General features: G+C 48.9%; 1 long non-coding RNA gene across 2 annotated transcripts in view; it reads right to left on the bottom strand.

Moving 5' to 3' along the window:
- Positions 1–21619, bottom strand: part of LOC132517298 (uncharacterized) — a 157261-nt gene that overhangs the window by 89236 nt on the left and 46406 nt on the right. The window contains exon 3 of one of the 2 annotated variants that reach the window (XR_009539681.1): positions 2882–3126. The exons of the other annotated variant lie outside the window; for it this stretch is intronic. This is a non-coding gene — a long non-coding RNA (uncharacterized LOC132517298). Of the gene's footprint in view, positions 1–2881; positions 3127–21619 lie in introns of those variants that run through there. 2 annotated transcript variants of the gene reach the window in all.

Raw genomic sequence — 21619 nt, 5'->3', positions numbered from 1 at the left:
ATTTAACTGCTTAGTCATTTACTGGGCCAAAAAATCTGGAGGTGACTCCAAAAGTCACAATGATGAAGACAGTGGTGGACTGTACCCTGTTGATCGGTTTCAGGGCTGAGCTCCCGTGACATTACCTTGCCATGCCGATGGGGTGAGGATGGGCTGCGCTGACCGCCAGGATAACCCCACATGACACAGCTGCTTTTTGCTCAGGAGCAATCGTCTTGCCACATCATTTTCCTAACAGGGAGGTGGCTGGGATAGGCAAAGTCGATTTGGGTGGTGCTTCCTCCTCTCACCCTGACAACTCCTCCCTTCAGCCTCCTGTGTTCTCATAAGCCCACAGTTATATCATTACACACTGCAATAAGGGCACTGAAGAAAAAGTGGAGAAAGCTGGGTTCAGAGGGAAGGGGGAGGAACAAGTGGGTGGAGCTCGGGCATTTTTAGGGTAGGGAAGCTACTTTGTCTGATACAGTCTTGGTGGATGTAGGCACGACACGTTTGTCAAAACCCGTAGAATTGTTTAACACAGAATGAACCCTAATGGAAACTATGGACTTTAGTTAATAATAATGTCCCAGTTGGTTCAGCGGTTGTAACAAGGGCACCGCCCTAATGCAAGATGTTAGAAATAGGGAAACCTGGGGGGAGAGGGGGTATATGGGAACTCTCTGCACTTTCTGTGCAATTTTTCTGTAAACCTGAAACTGCTCTGAAAAATAAAGTCTATTTTTGAAAAAAGTGAAGACGATTATAAAAGACTGTAACAGGGGGCTTTATCTACCCTTGAGCACCTGCGGAGATGCTGCTTGAATCCATAAACTGGCTGATGGTCATTTGGCCATGGTTGCATATCTGTCTGCAGGGATGGGAGGGAACCACTGTTTAGTGAGTGCCTGTTCTGTGCAGCTCATCACCGGGCACTGCCCACCTGTTACATTTGCTATGGGAAAGGGGTTCATTCTTCTAGGAGATGTACCAGAACAAAGATGGGGAGAGGCAAGGAGAGGGGAATGTGTATAGCTCCAAACAATAGAGCCAGAATAATAATATGATTTTATACTTTGGGGGGACATCTTCTATTTCATAATACAAATTGTGGGAAAGCTGGACAAAGTGTTCTTGGTTGGTGGATGTGTGTGAAATATTTATCAACAGGCCATGGAGAGGTGGAGCCTCTGAGGAAGAAGGCAGAGATTTTTGTATTTAACAAAAGAAGACACGGAATAGAATAGGTTGAGAAACACTGTACTATTGCATGTGAACTCACCACCACACTGAGAGCAAGACGGCATGACTCCCACTTTCCAGAAGAGGCAACTGAGGCTCAGAAAGTTTAAGTTCCAGCCCATGTCACACAGCTGAAGTTGCAAAGATAGAATTTGAACCCCAACTAGACCTGCCAACACAGTAGCCATCATTGAGAATAGGATGGTGCAGGGGGCTCCAGAGGACGCCAGTGGCATTCCTGGGGAGATTGGAAGTCACAGTCCAAAGTCAGTAGGTCAGCAAGTCACCCTCTGCCTGCATGGCCTGCGAGGGACAGCAGTGGGGAGACCCCACTGTGCTGTGCTCCAGGGAAGAGAGGGACCTGGGATCTTGATGCCATCCAGAAGTGTCAGCCCAGGAAATAGAGTAACAGCCTCATTTATCTGGATGTCACTAATGCAGGACACACTGTCAATCCAGCCTGGGCTGAGCTGAGGTCCAGGCTGTCCTAGGTGTTCAAAAGTTTTATAGAGCTAAAATGGGAGGGAGGACACTTAACCAATCTCAGCTAACTCTTCAAGAATTTCAGGTTATCTGACTTTTTTTTCAGGTTATCTGATTTTGTTTTTGTTTTTGTTTTGTTTTTTTGTGGTACGCGGGCCTCTCACTGTTGTGGCCTCTCCCGTTGCGGAGCACAGGCTCCGGACGCGCAGGCTCTGCGGCCGTGGCTCACGGCCCAGCCGCTCCGCAGCATGTGGGATCTTCCCGGACCGGGGCACGAACCCGTGTCCCCTGCATCGGCAGGCGGACTCTCAACCACTGCGCCACCTTTTTTTTTGTTTGTTTTTTAAAGGAGGTCATTAATCATACCACAGGTGATTCCAAACGCACGTTTCCCGCTTCCTCCTAAAAGCAGGTGCAAAAGGACTTCCAAAAGGCTATATGTCATTAGCCATGTGAGGACGTGAAAACAATGAACATCTAGGAACGTCACGACGCAGCACAAGCTCCTCAGCACAGAACACTTGGACTCTGCTATGGTGGATGTGTCCCCTACCTGCCCTGTCCAATACGGTAGCCACCAGCTACACGTGGCTATCGAGCACTGGAAATGTGGCTGCCACACCAGAGAAACTGCATGTGTCATTTTAGTTAAATAAATTAATCAGTTTAATAGCCACATGTGCTGAGTGGCTCCCACTTTGGACAGGGCAGACTTCAACGGTTCCTGTCTAAGTGCTGTGACTTCTCTCCCTTTTAGTCCAAATTCTTGTTCTCACCAATGCAGCCATGACAACTCACCTCGCCGGCGTGGCCCCTGGCACAGAAGCCTTTCGCACCTGCCAAATTGGCACAGACCCTGGGAGAGATGGAGGAGGGAGGCCATGGAGGGGGACCCCTGTGGCCCAGAGAGGAAAGGTGACTTTCCCAAGGTCTCCCAGCCTCTGAAGAGCCAAATGGGATGGGATCTGGGGCCTCTGCTCTCAGAGGGTGGCCCTGCTAGATACATTGAGCCATAAGATACAAACGTTTGCCACAAACATATACATATATATATATGTATACACACACACACACACACACACATATATATATATATAGTTGGCCAAAAAGTTCGTTCGGTCGGTGAATACGATGTTCAGTTAAGTTCTTGGTGAAAATGAAAAATGTCTTTTCTTTTTACTTAAAATCGAATGAACTTTTTAGCCAACCCAATGTCAAGCGCCAGCCTGTGCCAGCCTTGGGGACACAGCATTGGAGACAGCAGACAGGACCCCTTCCTCCTCCTTCCACAGGTCCCAGCCCAGCAAGCCTGTCACAGGCGCCCAGCTGCCTGAGCTGGAGGGCTGGTGCTTTGGAGTCAAGGGCACAAATCAGAAGACCTAGGTTCCCCAGCATCTGATTCTCATAAGGCACTCTGCACTAGAAAAAAAAGAAAAAAGTTTCCACTGACGAATGTGCTTGGGAATCACTGAAAACAAGACTTCTCCTCCAGGAGACTGACAAATGCTCATCAGCATTTTAAGGAAGGGGACAGGGAGGAGGGAGGCAGTTAGGGGAGTGGACAGAAGCCTGGGTTCGGGGTTGGCCTGCCTCACTTCTAAATCCTTGCTCTGTCCCACTAACCAGGGGACATTGGCAGGAACCTTTCCAAGCCTCAGTTTGCACGTCTGTAAAATGGGAATGATGGGAACACTGCATCTTCTATAGGACAGGGCGTGGGTCTGCACCCAGCCTGGGGTGATGCCCTGTGATTGACGGTTTCCTTTTCCTTCACCTGGCAGGAATATGGAGGGCAGGGAGGGGAGGTTGGCCAGGGAGTATACGGCTGGCCAGTCTGGGTAGACCTTGGTCACTAGGTAAAGAAGGAGGAGTCTGTAATTAACTGTCACCAGGGTTCCCTGAGGAGCATGCAACACCCTGGATAGTGGAACGGAAGGCAGAATACGCACTCCACCCCGAGCCTGCCAGCTCCTCACTTGCCCCAGGTTCTGGCCCCTCAGGCTGCCTAGCCCAGCTTGGGGTCCTTCCATTCAAGCACAAGTCAGCTTCAAAGGGGACCTGAGCCAGTCCTCGGAAAGGACAGGCTGGCCTGTGCACACGTCCACTCACCAAGAGCCCACCGTGGCCCAAGCCAAGGCCCGCAGGAGAATGTGGGTGACCTCCTGGGCCCGCAACAGAGACAGCCCGTTAAGAGCAAGCATTGACACAGTTTTCTGTGTTTTTTCTGGTGGAGGCAAAATCAAAATGTAACAACCACCTCCCCGAGGCCACATCTCTGGATCGCAAATCAAAGACCTGGGCTGAATCCTGGCTCTGTGACCTTCGGGCTGTGGACAAGTCACGTCCTTTCAAATCCCACATGCTAGCTCAGAGCCTTTAGGAAAGCGATTCAGCTGTCCAAGCCTCAGTTTCCTCTTCAGAAAAATGGGGTGAAAAACCTCTTATACTTGGGTAGTACCATGCTTACAGTAGGTATTCCCCAGACCAGTGGTTCTCAAAGTGGGGTCCTCGGACCGGCAGCTTCAGCAGCACCAGGGAATTGGCTAGAAATGCAAATTCTCGGGTTCCACCCTGGATCTACTGAATCATAATTCTAGGAATGGGGCCCAGACATTTGTGAATTTTAATGAGACCTCCAGCGGTTTCTGACACTCACGATTTCAAGGCACCACATTAAGTGGTAGCTGTCTGGGGGTTATTGACAGTCTCGAAACCCTTTCCAGCTCCCGGTCTGACTGTGGCTGGCAAAGTCCAGGGCGTGGGGTCAGACAGACCTGGGAGAAGTCCTGGTGCCTCTACTCCTAGCCGGTGGTCTTGGGCAAGCTTGTCGCCCTCTCTGAGCCTCAGTTTCCTCATCTTTGAAATGGGAGTAACACTTGTCTGGCTGTTTGCCATAAGGCACCGGATGTAATTATCTCAGTGCCTAGAACATTGGAAGAGCTCAGTAACTGGTAGTTACTATTATTATTGTTGGTTTTCCTCTTAAACAATCAGGTACCAGGGATTTTTGTTCTTAAAAAGGGTCAAGTTTCTCTGGCCTGAATCCCCGCCCACCCTGCCATCATCCCCCAGACAATGTTCCCATAAGGAGTGGTGAGTAAATTGCCAAAGGGCCCTCTGCTACCCATCAGGAGGAAGGCTTTCCACGTTTGAATGAGGCAGAGGATTTCAATTACCCAGGATTACAAAGGAGGACCTCGGATGTACCATATGGTCTGGGCCTGGCCGCCCCGACGTTCTGCGTGATCGGAGGCTCTTGTGTGAGATATTAACATAATATCCCTTCCAAAAGCGATTACAGAGTTGCAGGCAGCAGAATGTCATTTGGTGGCCGCAGCCCGCTCTCATCAGCAGCGATGACTAAACAAGCTAATCAAATCAGCACAAATTTGCACATGGGCCTGGCAGCTGGGCCTGAAATCACCATGGCGAAGGCATAATCCTGCTGTAGGATGACTTGACTAATGGGCTCCCGGTGGGCAGCCAGGCCCTAGTGGGCTGCCTGGCGAGTCCGCATGGCGAGGGCGGCTGCACCCACAGGCAGCCAGAGTCAGGCTCCTGGAAGGGACAGAGGCTGGGTTAGCAAACAGCAAATAGCCGGGGAGAAGCAGGAAGGGCCAGAACCTTGCATCAGCCTCTCCAGCCTCACCATGTTTGTGTGTGGCGTGTGTAGGATGCATGCGTGTGTGTGTGGGGGGGAGAGAGGGGGACAGAGAGAATGGCTGTGACATGCAACAAGAATGTGCACTCCAGAGGCTGCCCTTGGTTCAAGTTTCAGTTCTGTCATTTGCTGTGTGTCCTTGGGCAAGATGCTTATCATCTCTGAGCTCAGTGTCCTCTTTCATAAAATGGGGATACCTTGTGAGTGTTCAATGAACAATGATTGTTGTTGTTATTATATTGCTCAACAAACTTCACGTGGGCCTTCTATGTGCCAGGCCCCAGGCTATGGGAATGCCAAGTCAAGAATGACACTGTCCTTCCTTCAGCGAGTGCATTATGTAATGGGGGCTCCGGATGAGTGACTAGAGAATGACAATATCCCATGATGAGTGCTGTGACAGAGGAGAGAGCAGGGGGCTGAGAGCACGGAGCAGGGACACCCCAGCCTTGGGGACCTGGGAAATCATCCAAAAGGTGATACTACAGCTGAGTCGGGGAGGGTGGGTTGGGGTTATGTAGAAGAGCAACAGCGGAGTCAGAGCCCGGAAGTCAGAAACACAGTCGCCTGTCCCGGCAGCGGGAGTCCCCAGAGGGGCAGACAGACACCTGCTGCCCAGACCAGCGGGCAATCTGCCCAGGGGCGGGGGGCCCCTCAAGTCAGAGACAAGATCAGAAGGTACAGCCATATCCGAGGAGGCTGGGATAAAGACACACACGTTACTGGAGAACTTCACCCACCAAATCTTGGCTCCCAGACATATAAACGATAGAAGCAGCCGAAGGAGGCTTTCTAGGGTAGCAGGAGTGAAAAGTGGTTAGAAGGTGCCTGCTCGCCTGGCCTCAATGCGAGCCTCTAGGCAGGGCCCTTCCCAATGTCACTGCTGGGAGGGATGGGCTTGTTCCCCCATTCTGCAGATTTGGAAGTTAAGGCAAGGCAAGGCTACGGTTCCACCTCCAGCGTGGGAGGGCCCTGGCTCGGTGCCTTCTGCCTCAGTCACCTCCCTTCTACTTCACAAGTTGCCACAGCCAGAGAAGCCTGCAGGACGACTGGCTTGACATTTGTCTCAAAACAGAGGCACCCCCCTTTTATTTATTTATTTATTTTTTTTGCGGTACGCGGGCCTCTCACTGTTGTGGCCTCTCCCATTGCGGAGCACACAGGCTCCGGACGCGCAGGCTCAGCGGCCATGGCTCACAGGCTTAGCCGCTCCGCAGCATGTGGGATCTTCCCCGGACTGGGGCACGAACCCGTGTCCCCTGCATCGGCAGGCGGGCTCTCAACCACTGCGCCACCAGGGAAGCCCGAGGCACCCCCTTTTAAAAACTTAAATCACTCATTCAAACGAAAACTTTATAACACTGCCCTAACTGAAGAGCCAGTATCAATTTGCCATCGATAGAAGATAGCTGTAAACACAGCACAGTGATACATCGTTAGTCAGATGCTGTCACTTCCTGAAGACTCTGGGCCTTCGGGGGGGTGGGGTGAGGGGGTGGGAGGAGATTAGCAGGTGTTCTGGGAGGTATTCAAAGACACCCCAACATACAGGTGAGACTTTAGCAAGGTGAGACTCTAGCAAGGTGAGACTCTCTCCCTGCAGCATCGTAAGGTTGAAGGAGACCTGAAGAGGGAATGCCTCGCTGGTTAACACAATGTCCTTTAGTACCAGGTGTGTGGACCACCTCCGTGTTCTTGCAGACCACAGGTAATATCCCACCTACTTGCCCTGCACTTCGGGAAATGCTGGCCCCGATCATCTTAAAAGGCGTTTCCAGCTAGAAAACTCTTCAATGCAGTGAATGTATCAACTCTATAGAACAGGTGGAAGTGACCAGGCATGAGGCACCGGGCCACGCCCCCTGTCCTCTCTACTCCCGCCCAGTGAAGCAGACCTGGATGACACTGCTGAGAGGGGCTATGCCCTGCTGGTGGCCCCTGTGTGGTTCAGCGGGCAGGAACCACCCTGCCCTCGTAAGATGACTGTGCCCAGTGTGCTCTGCTCAGATCCTTTTTCAGAAACCTCTCAGGGAGGACCATCCGTGATCCCTCCTAGGAGCCCACCTCAGAGATACCTGTTTCCATGGCCTCCCTTCACCCACAGGCCCAGCCCCACCCCCACCCTCAATGCCAGCGCAGTGACTCGACCCCCACCTCCAGAACAGAGGCAAAGCCCACGAGGCCGAGGCAGCCCTGATCTACCCGTGCAGCAGCCCTGTGCTGCCACCCTCCTGACTCCGCAGCTCCTCCCCTCTCTCAGGAGGCCTGGCTTCAAATTCTAGCTCTGCCACTTGCCTTCTGGGGTCCCTCTGAACCTCAGTTTCCTCATGTGTAGTCATATAACTGACCTCATGGGATTGTTTCAAGAGTCAAATGAAATAATGTTGACAAACACACCAAAATACTATGAACAGACTGAAGAGATGAATGAATGAATGAATGAATGAAACTAGTTGGCCTATGGCTGATAAGAGAACCAGATGTCAAGTCTAGAGACCTGGGTTCTAGTCCTAGTCCAGAGCTAGCTGACTGCATAACCTTGGGCAAGTCGCTTTGCCTCACTGAGCCTCAGTTGCCCCATCTGTCAAGCAAAGAGATTGGGCTTGGATTTCTGCAGAGATTGTTTCCAACTTTAACTGGTAAGCTATGATTCAGGGTATGAGACCCTGAATGCGTCTGCAAGCACGGTCTACACCTGTAATTTTGCCAGCACTGGGCAGTGTAGCCTGGAAGGTGGTTAGCTAAGGGGGCAGGAAAAATCCCTCTTTTGCAGCAGAGTCGGCATGGAGTTTAACAATGCAGGTGAAAATAACAAACCTGCCATTTCCTAGCTGTGGGATGATCTTAAAAAAGTCATGTGAGCTGTGGGCCTCAGTTTTCCTCATCAGTAAAATGGGGTCAATTTTCCCACTCTCTGTGACATGTTATGAGACTCGAATGAGAGTGCTGATTCGTACTACTTGCTGGTTCTTGCTACCTACATGTAACACTCTCTCAAGAAACGGTAGAATCCTTATTTTTTAAGTTTTTAATTATTGTCATCCTGGTACAAACAGCCTTCACACTGAATACAAGGTCTAAAAGTAAAGGCAGGAAGTGAAGTCACAGGAGTTTGGGGGTGCTTGGTTCTTCAGTCCCCTCTGCCAACACAGCTGGGGCAGCCAAACCTGGAGGGGCGCAGAGGGGCAGCAAGGGGGGCCTCTGCTGAGAGAGGAGGCCAGGCCTCAGGGATGGATGGTGGTTCTGTCTCCCTCCTGCCCCTTCTCAGCCCAGCCGAGCACATACTTCCCTGGGCCCCTGGAGGCTAGTACTGAAACCAGATCCCCCCCGTCCCACCCCACACACCCCTGACTCTTCCTAAGCCCATGCCACAACCTTAACAAACAGAAATAAAGAATGCTGGGCACATGTGTGTGTTTGTGAGCACACAGCAGAGCAGTTACCGGTGTTGGACAGGAAACAGGGCCCCAAGTCTGAATCCTGGTACCACCACCCACCAGCTCTGCAACCTCGGCAAACACCTCCACCCTCTGGGCCTCAGTTTCCTCCTCTGAACAATGAGGGCAGTGTGGTGAGGATGACATTACATCACGCAGGGAACCGATTAGCACGGTTCTGGTTCACATTGCACGCCCCATCAATCCCAATTGTTTTGTTTTGTTTTAAAGTGTGGCAGTACATTTCCCTTTAAGCCAACCTGGGATTACAAAAAGCAAAATCAGGAAGGGAAGCCTGGCCTTGAAACCAGCCCCTTGGCTCTCTGAACTTCAACATGTGACATGGATTTCAAGCAGGGGTTCTCTACCCTGGCTGCACATTCAAAATCTCCCGGGGAGCTTTGAAGAATCCTACACTGGGGCTACACCCCAGGCCAACTGGTTCAGACTCACAGGGGCAGCACCTGATGCAGGATCATTCAAAGCTCCCCAAGGGCTCCCAGTGTGGAGCCAGGGTTGAGAACCAGGGGCTTAAATCAAAAGGACAAGCTCAGGGATTAGACTGGCTTGGGGTGAAATCCTGGTTCTGGAACATCTAAGTGCAGCCCTACATGAGGCACTCAACTCACCGCAGTCCTGATGTGTTCATTTGTTAAAAATCAGTGGTAGTAATATAGCCTCACAAGGATGGTACGGAGGTTTGCTGAGACAGCAGGACTCGTTACGTGCTCAATACGGTAAGAGCTGGTTACCCTGTGAGTCCTTCCAATAACTTTAAATTCATAATATGACGTTAACTAAAGGCAAGTTTAGCCACAAATATTCAAGACCATACATTTACTTACATGTTTATTTCTTTTGATTTGCTTGTTGGTGTTTGTTAAACCCTACCTTGTCTTAGGAAACATGTAAGACTACCAGGTATATCTGTAGTACAAGTATTGTAAAGTTATTCAGTTATTCAAAGTAGCGCCTCTCGCCAGCAAACGTGTGAATGCTTTCCCAGCTCGGTTCTTCTCGGCTGTGTTTCTAGGAGGGAATCTGGGAGCCGCTCAGGGGAGCTGGGAGCTAATGAAGCCAAACAGGGCAGATGCCCTTTGACAGCTGCCCCCTTCCCCGTTCTCAGAAGGGCCCTCATCCCCACCAGCTGTTTGCCTGGTCTTGGAAGAAGCTGCTTTGGGACCCTGCAAACCTTCCCTGACTACACAGTGAACCGCACCTCATAACCCACTGGTGCCTGGTGCAGGGAGAAGGGTGGAATGTTCCAGAAAGGCAAGTGGGTGGAAGAGGACTCAGGAGAGCAGAGTTCTAGGCTCGTGAAGCTCATTGGCTGTGTGTCTTCAAGCCGCTGCTTCCACGCCTTTGAGACTCAATGTCCTACTCTGTAAAATGGGCATAGCCAGGGCCACCTACCGACTTCCTCTACTTTTCATGCGGTTTCAAGGTGAGACGCTGTGGAAGGGCACTGGGTGAGTTTCCTGGGGCTGCCGTAACGAATCACCACAAACTGGGTGGCTTAAAACAACAACTTATTCTCTCACAGTTCTGGAGGCCAGAAGTTTGAAATCAAGGTGTCGGCAGGGCCACGCTCCCTCCGAAGGCTGCAGGAGAGAATCTTCCTCCGTCTTCCAGCTTCCGGTGGCCGTAGGCATTCCCTGGCTCTTGTCTCTATCAGTCCAATCTCTACCTGTATGTCTTCTTCTCTGTGTGTCTCTTCACCCATCATTGAATTTAGGGTCCACACGAATAGTCCAGGAGGACCTCATCTTAGGATCCTTCATTTAATTGCATCTGCAAAGACGTTGTTTCTAAATAAGGTCACATTCACAGCTTCCAGGGATTAGGACATGGGCATATCTTTGAGGGGCCACCATTCAGCCCATGACAGGTACCTTGTAAACCATTTTAGTGTTTTTTGAACTACATTCTATTGCTAGGGGGCCAGTAGGTTTCACAGTGCATGCCGATCTGTGCTTTTCACCATTTATCTCATCTTATCCTCACACCAACTAAGCCAGTATTCCTGCCACATTCCCCAGATGGGGAGCGCGAGGCTCAGAGGGTTGAAAGAACTTGGCCAGGGTCACTCACAGAATAAGAGGTGGAGCTGGCATTCGAACCCAGGCACGCTCTGCCTCTGTTGGCCATGCAAGTAACCACTGTTATCACCAACCACAGCAATCCACATCCACCCAGCACACAGACCAGAAACCCTGGCTCCACCTTCTTCCCCATGGTCCCCATCAAGCTAGCATCATCCCGCTGATTTTAACTCTGCACAGTTCTCGAATCCACACGCACCATTCCATCCCTGCACAATGCCCCCGGTTCAGGCCTTCATCACCTCACTCCTGGACCACTGCCCAAGTCTCCCCTGACTGCTCTCTGGACTTCTGGTATTTCCCCGCTCCCTGCTCGTTAGATCCATCCCCCTCTCAGCAACTAGTATGAATTTAGGAAAATTGAATTCCAGCCATGTGGGTCTAAATTCAAGCTCCTTAATCGTAGGTACAGTAGGGACCACTGTCTTCTGGCCCCGCCTCCCTTCCCAGCCTCGCCTCACACCCCTCCTCAATCACACAGCAAACTCCCCTAGCACCCATGTGCTTGTAGCTCCCCACCTACAACATGCTGTTTGCACCTCAGGGCCTTTGCACGTGCAAGTCTCTCTGCCTGGAACACCATTCCCATGTCTAGCCTCTTGGTCCCATCTTCCAGTCTGCATATTCTTTGAGGGCAGGGACTCTCTCTCTCTTGTTCACTGTTTTATCCCTAGCTTCAGCATAAAGCCCAGCTCCTAGTAGGGGATCGGTAAACACTTCTGAATAATGAATGGACAATTTGAATAAAGATGCCCTTAGGCTGAACTCAGTACCTCTTTTCAGAGGTCTGGTAGCACGTGTTCCCTTGTGGTATTATATCGAAATTCTCCATCTCCCTCACTAGTCTCAGAGCTCATCCAGGGTGGCAGGAGTCAACCTGAGGTTATAGACCCATGGCCCCAAGATGTTCCCTGACATGCTGTGTTAGGTTTACCCTCATGTTTTCTTTCTTTCAAAAAAAAAATTTAATTGATTGCCAACATTTTAATAGTGGGTGATTTCAAAACAATCCAAATTTAGGCTTCTCTTGAAAAATATCATGTTCTGGTCACCCTGGGCTGGATCCCTGCATGACAAGGACAGGCCAGGGTTAACAGCTGCCCCTTCAGCCAGGACATTTGCTGTCCAGTCCTCACAGGTCCACCCAGCCCACTTTCTGCATCTCTGTCACCTGCCTGCCCACTCTGGCATTTGAATTTTCAGGTCTCGGGACACATCATATTCATCTGAGAAACTCTTCTTTTGAGGACATAACAGTGTCCTTATTAGGTCTCTGCTATGTGGCATGTCTTATACATGAGGCCAAATAAGCCAACACTTCAGTTGAATTAAACCTTTTCTTCTTAGCAAAGAGGGAAACAAGCTCAGTTACAAAAGTCAAAGTGCCCATGTGATTTTTTTAAAGCACAAGTTGTCCAAAGTCAGCGCAGCATCCACCCAAGGAGGACACAGGGCTGGGTGCCCTAGGGCAGCGCTTCTCTTTTAGCGTGTGTAGGAACCGCCTGGGGCAGGGTTGGGGGGAGAGGCTGTTAAAAGGCACGTTCAGATCAGTGGGGACAAGCAGGGCCTGAGACTCTGCATTCGAACAAGCTCCAAGGGGAGGACAATCCTGCTGGTCCCTGCACACTCTTTCAGTGGCCACCACCCCTGCCGCTTGGCTGTTTGAAAGAAACATCTTCCCAATCGTTAGGGTGTCCTTGGGACAACCATTTGCCTGGCATCACCATGATAAAGCCCTTTGAGAATGCCCAACTCTTCATTTTAGTCCAGGAAAGGGAAACGTGGAAAGCAAAGGACACACAGCAGGTAGGGTGGGGCTCGGATGCCTTTGCCTTAGCCTTCCCCGCTCCCTACGGCTGACCCCCTGAAGTCCCCAAGTGGGCTATCTCACGGGGTCTCAGACTGTGACCCCCACAATAGGATGGGGGATGCTCTCAGAAGGACCTGAAGATTCTGGCTCAAGTCAACCTTAGTCACAAACCTCAACTTGCCAGCTTGGTGTTTTTTCTGAGCAGGCTTCACAGTTAAGCTCCCGTTCCCAGGGTATTATTTTTCCAGGTGGCAAAGGGAAGGCCTTTGCCCTCACAATGTCAGGGATCTCAGAGGAAGCAGAAAGAAAACTGACGTGTGCAGAACTGGTCCCCAGGGCTTCTCCCATGGAGCTGTAAACAGGAAGTTGCAGGTACACTCTTCAGGAACACCCTGTGTTTTTCTGCCGGTTTATTCTGCGGCCATTCTGCCCATTCAGATAATCTGGGGAGAGGATGATCAGAAACTCACTGAGCCTGTTGGCAGCCCGCACCTCCCCCTGCACTGACGCTGGCCAGATCTGGCGATAGCAAGGCTGCTGGGCAAAGATTTGCACCCGGGGAGGGGGCAGGCGATGGGTGCTGCTCCAGGCTGCAGGGATGTGCCCTCTGATTACTCTAGCCCACTTTCCGCCAAATCCCCTCATGCCACCCCACCCCACCGGCCCAAAGAGACATTCCTCAGGGCCGTGGAGGTTTGAGAAGCCAACCCCTGGATGTGGCAGCAGCTGGCATAGCTTTCAACAGCAGGTGAGAGGAGGAAGGGGAGATGGGGTACCCAGGCTCATACCAGGCTGCCGGCTCTAGGCTTTCATTATTGTCCCCTGTTTTCAAAGTTCCAGCTCCAGAGGGGGCTGGGGAGAGCAGAGTTTGGGGATTCGTTCAGCCTAGGTATACATAAAGAGCAGCAGACAAAATGTCCTTTATCAGCTATTTCCCAGGAAACAGAAAATTCTTCTCGTCGCCAGATTAATAAAAGGACAGGGAGACAGCCCTCTCTTCTTCCCTCTCCCCCATGCAGAACACTGAGTCACTGTTCTGACACCCACCGGGAGGGTCCCTGCTGGAGAGAAGGCAGGGGTGGGCTGCATGACTTGGGCAGCTGCTAGGAAGACAGGTTCGCTGCCAGCCGGGGCACAGAAATTCTTTCCCAGGAAAGGGGAGGTGACGTAGCCTGCTGGGTAAACTGGAAATTATTAACCACAGGATGAGTAGAATCAAAAAGAGCTGAAAACCGATTGTTGGCTTTACCGGGAGTTGTAAACATGCTAGGAAGAAAAGGACAAATATATTCGAAAAAAAATTTTTTTTTTCCTGAACCAGGAAGCACCATTTCCAATAATTCTGTCAAGTAAAGCTATCCAGTGTTCTCTCCTGCTGGTATTTCAAGGTTGGTTTTGTTATTCTTCACACAGATGGCCTAGGAAACACTCACTACACTCAATATATTTTTCTTTTCTTTCTCCCTTTTTTTTTTCACCCAAAGAATCTGAGTCTTTGTAATCTGCCCATTGCTTATTTTCTTTCTATTTCTGATTTAGATAAAACACTGACTTAAAAGGACCTTCGAGACTATTTACATCACAGGAGAATTTGAGATTCTTTTTTATCATAAAAATAATAGGTCCAGCTTCCTGCAGTCATCAACTAACATTTTATCGAGCATTTACAGTGTGTCTGGATGGGTGGTAGTTCTATTTTTAAATGGATTTTTGTTGTTGTCCTTATTGAGTTGTATGAGTTCTTTACATATTTTGGATATTAACCCTTTATCAGATATATGATTTGCAGATATTTTCTTCCATTCTGTAGGTTGCCTTTTCATTTTGTTGATCCTTCCTTTTGCCGTGCAGAATTGTTTTAGTCTGATGCGGTACCCCACTTGTTGATTTTTGCATGTCCAGCAATCCAATTTCTGGGTATTTATCCAAAGGAAATGAAAACAGGATACCGAGAAGATACCCACCCTCCCATGTTTATTGCAGCATTATTCACAATAGCCAAGGTATGGAAAGAACCTAAGTGTCCATCAATGATGAATGGATAAAGAAGGTGTGGTGTATTTACATACAAGGGACTATCATTCAGCCATGAGAAAGAAGGAAGTCCTGCCATTTGTGACGACATGGATGAAAATGGAGGGCTTTATGCTAAGTGAGATAAGTCAGACAGAGAAAGACAAGTACCGTATGAGACCCCTTATATGTGGAATCTAGAAAAATTGAACTCATTAGAAACAGACAGCAGAATGGTCATTACCAGGGGCTGCGGGGGGGGGCGGTGGGAGAACTGGGGAGATGCTGGTTAAAGGGTACAATTTGCAGTTAGAAGATGAATAAGTTCTGGAGATCTAATGCACAGCACTGTGATTATAGTCAACAATACTGTATTATATACTTTAAAGTTGCTAAGAGACTAGATCTTAAGTGTTCTCACCCCCCAAAAAGAAATGATCATTATTTGATTTATTTGACGTGATGGAGGTGTTAGCTAACAGGCTATGGTGGGTATCATAATTACCATAATAAATATGGTAATTTATTGCAATAAATACAGTAAATGTATCAAATCAACTTACATGTATACAATGTACACTTTACATTTATACAACATAATATGTCAATTACATCTCAATAAAAATAAATTAAAAAGACTGATGTGTGAACAAACCACCCAGAGACTGTATCAACACACAGAGCCTGAATCATTTGCTGTGGGGCCCTGGGAGTCTGCATTCCTAACAGCTTCCAGGTGATGCCAGTGCTGCTGGCCTCTGGACCACACATGAATTAGCAAAGCTTATACCCCAATCTCATCTAATCCTTACGTCAGGCTGGTGGAACTGATTTCATCAAAAGAACTTAAGGAGTTTTCCAAATGAAAGGGAGGAAGACAGGCCTGAAACAATCTTCAGTTTTGGAACAGGCAATGCCAACATGGAAAGGTGAGCAGATGTGAATAAGATACCTGTGGGCAGGGGCAGGCCCAGGCTTGAGACATCCTCCTTAGCTACAGAAGACAGGAGTATAGACCTTGGGCTCTGGAGACAGGAAGACACAGATTCAAGTTCCAGCTCTGCCATTCTCCAGCTGGATGGTCCTGGGCAAGTAATGTCACCTCTCTGAGCCTTAGCTTCCCCATCTGTAAAATGGGGGTAAAACCTACCACCCAGGGTAAAGAGCAAGTGAGAAGCCACATTTCCAGCATTTCACATCTGCCCACCACCTGGTCCCTGCCCCGCACATGGTAGCTCTTCACTCATTCAACAAACTTAATGAACACCTACTGATTTTCAGGTCTGTTCTACACACTAAATAAGAAAGGAAATAGACTGATGCGGTCGCCATAATAATGACCCAATGACCCCCCAAAATGCCCACATCAAAATGTTATCTTACATGGCAAAAGGGATGCTGTAGGTGTGATTAAGGCTAAGGACACTGAGGTGGGGAGACGAGCCTGGATTATCCAGGTGGATCCAATCTCATCACATGGCGAGGAAAGTGGACAAACTTCCACATGTCAGAATGCGAGCAGCATTTCTAAATCTTCCAACCCTACTCTGCTTAGATCCTGCTCAGAGCAACCTTGAGCTTCTGAGAGGAACTTGGAACCATCTAAGAACCAAGTGTAGGCTTATGTTCCTCACATCTTGCAGTTCTCACCTGGGTAGCTTTCAATTTGCAGGGGGTGGAAATGACCTTCACTCACTTCCAGTTCCTCTGCAGCTGCTGAGGCCTGAGAAACCCCAGAGTCATGGACACGTGCCCCGTGAGCAGCTGCTCTTTGACTCGAGTCTCTCCACTTACGGGAAGCTGGTTTTCCTTGGAAATCAAGGGAGATTGTGGGATAAGTCTTGAGCAAAAGCGAATGCTCCAAGCACGAGAGATCGAACTGGGGCAGGATGGAGGCTGTTCATTCTTAAGAATATCTTTTTCTTGCTTTAATACACACAAATTTGAGCCCAGAGGATTTGGGTATGAAAAGCTACACAATCATATACCAAAATGTGTGTTTTTAGGCCCAAGACATTTTTATGTTCCTGACCTTTGTACAGGTGTGTACGTTGCGCTGTATTGCATGGCACCCTGCTGAACGTATGTGGCGTGTCTATGATCCAGTGCGTTCAACAGCTGATAATCATGACCCCATCAAGGAGGCTGACTACTTAGTCACTGCTAAGCATTTCACGTGCATGAGGAGCAGTAACAATAGGACAAGAACAGGAATCCCAACTCTGCCAATTACTGGCTTGGAAACCCTGAGCCAGCTACTCGAATCTCAGTTTCTTCATCGGGAAAATGGGAACAATACGACCATATTTCATCAGTTCTAAGATGCACAGTTTTTCACATTTTAGCAGCTCTGAAATCAGAACATGCCATACAGCCAACAGAGCTTTAGATGCGATAAAAAATGGTATTACCAAAAAAAAAAAAAAAAAACAAAATGGTATTACCCATCCAACAATCTTGTCGTGAGGATTAAAGGAGATTACACTTACAAAATTCTGAGCCTTGGCTCTGACACATGGTCCTAAAATACATATCAGCAACTAATGCTTAATTTCTATCTCCAGCGCTGGGCTCTCCCACACCTGTCCAGTGATCTTAACTTGTCCAAGTAGGACCTTGATCTCCTTGCCCCATGCCTGCTCCTCCCCAGTCTTTCCCTTCTTAGTAAACTGTACCACCTTTCACCAGCTGCTCAAGGCCAGAAATGTAAGAGTCATCCCTGAGTCCTCTTTCCCTCATCCCTGGGGCAAAATCCATCCCCTAATTCCCTGAGCTCCATCTTCGAAATACATCAGGAAACTGACCACTTCTCCCCACCCCCACTTCTACCACCCTGGCCAGAGGCACCATCCCCTGTTGCCTTTGCTGTCACAACAGCCTCCTCCTGACCCAGCTCCCGGCTTCCACCCTTGCTGTGTTCCCTCCCACTCTCCAACCGCACAGCACCCAAAGGATCCTTTAAAAGCTAAGTCCCTCCGCTGCTCGGAACCCTACTAGCCTCTGGCCCACTCAGGGCACAATCCACACCTTCACCTGCTACAAAGCCCTGCAGGACCTGGCCTCTCGGACCTCACATCCTCCCTCCCATGATGCTTCCCCCTGGCTAACATGTCCCTTCCACTCTGGCCACCTTGCTGTCCCTTGCACTTGCCAAGTTCATTCCTGACTCAGAGCCTTCACAGTTGCTATTCCCTCTGCCTGGCATGCTGTTCCCTCCCCTGCTTCAGGTTTCTACATTTATGTACAAGAGACAATTATGTACTCATTTGCTTATTGTCTCTCTCTCCTCCTAGAATAAAAGCCCCTTGAGGATGTCAGAGACTAACCGTCTTGTTCACTGCTGTTTATCTTCAGCACTCAACAGTGCCTGGCGTATAGTAGATTTGCAACATATATGTGTGTTGAGTGACTGAGTGAATGAATTAGTATGCATTAGGTATGCTTTCTAGACATATGAGGATATGCATGTGTATATGTTGTTATAAGCACATATATTTACATACACACACTATTCATATCTGTATGTCTATATTCATATCCCTATCTATATCTATCTATAAAACACAAAGCAGAACATACTCATTCACAAAGGGATACAAGATTTTATTTCTGGCTCTGTATTCATGGAGGAATTCTAGAGGCAAAACAATGCTGTATTTGAAGAAACATAAGCCCAAGGTCATACAGCTACCAGGTCCATCAGAAGCCACTTTCCTAACTGCACTGGATTGCCTCTTCAAAATCTCAGCATAAACTATGGGGAAGGAAAAAATAAGAGCCAAAGAATGTTAGAGCTAGAAGGCTCTTCAAGACCTTCTAGCCCAGAGTCAACAAAATGTGTCCTACCACTTTCCCCTCTTGTGCCCTTGGCAGACATCACCAATAGATCACAGTACTTTCCCCCACTGAACTTCTGAGTCCTTCTTAACATATTGCTCCAGGCAGCCTCTGCCACTTAACTGAAATGATCTGCTGTCCCAGATCTGGCCTACCCCAATCAATTTTTGGATTGAGATTCTGAGGCCCAGAGAGGAGCCATTATTTATCCCAAATTTCATAGCATGCCAGAAGCAAAGCCCAGGTCACCATGCTGGACACCTAGTTTATGTTCTCAAGGTCAGACATTAAGCTGGAAGGGAACTTAGAGATTATCTTTAATATGAAATCACATAGTCAGAAAGTCATTTTTTTAAAAAAAGATCTTTCGTTACTTCTGATTACTTCAAAAGATTTTAATCATTTGCAGCCAAAGGCAACTCACTAGTAAAATGAGCTCAGGAATCAGACCACTCCTGGCTGCCAGGAAGTTGCTAAATAGAACCAATTTAGCAATCAAGAGACCAAAAAGAACGTCCTGCCTTTGGGGAGACCAAGAGACAGTTCAGCAAAAATAGAAAGGGGCTGAACAGCTTGAATGGTGGAAAGTGAAGGAAGAGCAACACATTTTCCAGCTAAAAATGGAATCAGAACTGTGTTCAGATTCCACCCCTCAGGCAAGGTAGCCCTACCCTCAGCTCGAGACTAAATCCCAATTGTCCAAGCCAAACGTGCAGTCCCACTCCTCTGACAGTAAAACGTGCAAAACTGCATGTGACAAAATTCTGACCATAGTCCTGCTGCAGGACTCGGGAAAGTTTGCTCACTTTTACAATGAGAAACACAGAGAAATTCAGTCTCTTTTGCTTATGGCAAAATGTTGTTGCAACTGAGTGTGATGACTGGGCTGTGGCAGCCACCTTGGCACCATGAGGGAAGCAGGCTAAGGCAGGACTGACAGGCCTAAGATGCCAGAGCAGTGGGATCAAAGGAAACCGGATGCTTGGTAACATGAAGAACCAGGGAGTCAACAGGCCCTGAAGACACTCTACATTGAATCATAGATCCTCCTTTGTTTAAACTGTTCTGAGTTTGGGTTTCTGTTACTTGCTCCGCAAAGCATCCAAACTGGCACATGAAATCACCTCTCCTTTCCTTCTAGAGATTCAAACAGGCCTAGTCAAAGCTCCAGACCTCTCCCAACTCGCAGGCATTGCACTCCCACCCTTCCAATTGTATAAAGACAGAGCAGACCCTTATATCCAAAGGCAGCTGGGAAAGCTCTACCATTACCAAAATATATTCCTGGTGTCTGAATACCACTCTGAGTGAGGCATGGTTCTCATTAGGTAGGCAAAAGGTCCTGGGATAGAATAAGTCCCCTAATTGTGAAGGAATTAATCATATCTCTTTCTTCTTGTAAGAAACGTGGTCAATGTGTATTACTGGAGAAGCATGTGCCAAGACAGGAGCAAATGTACAGGGGTTTTATTAAAGGAAATGCCCATGGGATTAATGGGGGAGAGAGCGAGGGCTTGGACAGCAGTCAGACCATGATGCACTCTAACCCGGAGTGAGGGAGAGAGGGAAGATTGGGTGGAGATGTCCTAGGCTGTTGTGCTATCACAATGGTTTGGAGGGCCGTGCTTGAGCCAAAGTCTACTGTCAGAGTCGTCCTATGTCTGCCAGGGATGGCCCACCTTTGTTTTTCTGCCACACAGATGCAGCAGGGGCCCTTAGTCACTTACACACCCTGTAAGCAGAGGGCTGCAAGGGGCATTCCCTGGCTGTCACAGGCAGCTCGGGAAGAAAAAATGGGCTCACGGGGTGGGCGAGAAGGAGACATGGGAGTCCAGCCGGAGATCAAAGTCTGTGATGGTCATGTGCCCTGCCACCCAGGGACTCAGTCAACCTCTTTCAGTGACGTTAGCTCAGTGCACCTATGTGTCACCTGGGTACCTGGTTGCTGTCACTGTTGTGGGAACTCAAGGTCATGGTGTGGTGTAGGCTAGGGTGGCATGAGAGGAAGCTGGGCTCACAAGGTCCAGGAGCCACAGAACCTGGGTATTAGTGTCACTCTGGACTCTCAAGGGCCATGCACTTTGGGGCGGTTTGAGGCAATTCACCTGGTAAACCCCAGCTGACCTCTGACTTATTCATTGTATTGGAAGAATATAAGCTCAAGTGCTGCATCAGAGATACAAAGACACAGTGGCTTAAAGGAGAGAGCAGTCAGCATGTCCCCACATATCGGTGCAAGTGCAGTGTGGGAACTGGGGCCCAGGCTCCCACACTCTTGTTGCTCTGCCCTCCTTGGAGTGCTGCAGAATCATATTGATGGAATAATGCTTTAGCAGCACATGCACATGCCAGGCCCCATTCTAAACACTTTATAGCTGTGACTCTTTTAGATAGTAGTATCTCAGTTTTACAGAAAACAAAGAGGTTGAATCACCAGCTCCACCACCTGTGCTCCTGGCGACCATACCCTTCAGTAAGATGCGCGGGGTGAGGCGGGAGCAGTGCATGTCCTCCCCTCTTTAAGGACACAAGACAGACACCATTAGCCAGATGGCCACCCTTGGCTACATGGTTGCAAGGAAGGCTGAGAAACGCAGTCTTTGGCTGGGCAGGCACGGGCAATGTCTCCAGTGAAATTTCTACTCCTCTGCCTGGAATGGCTCTCCCAATCTTTTTGTCATGATTTAGGCTCCCTTTACCATCATTCAAGACTCAGTTCAGTTCATCTTCACTGGGAAGACACTCCCATTCCCCACACTGGCTGGGTTAACGCCCACACCCACCCTAGGCTCCCATAAGTTTCTGAGATTCCTTCTATTTCAGCTCTTATCGTATGTTATTGTAAGATCCTCCCTGGACCCAACAGGCCAACAGACGTTGTTCGGCCCACATAGTGTTTTAAAGAAGACAGAAAAGAAAAATCATACAAAATTCCAAATATTTGTTTTCTCCTTAAAAATCATAAGGTACAGCCATACTGAGCAGTTATTCTTGTGTAGGAACAGTCGACTGGGACTGAGTGGCTCCCTAATCCCTGTGCAGAGGACACAGT

This window comes from Lagenorhynchus albirostris, chromosome 3 (assembly GCF_949774975.1).
Source record: "Lagenorhynchus albirostris chromosome 3, mLagAlb1.1, whole genome shotgun sequence".
In the NCBI taxonomy this organism is placed as follows: Eukaryota; Metazoa; Chordata; class Mammalia; order Artiodactyla; family Delphinidae; genus Lagenorhynchus; species Lagenorhynchus albirostris.
Note: the sequence above shows the minus strand (reverse complement) of the source record. Positions and strands in the feature narration are given on the sequence as shown.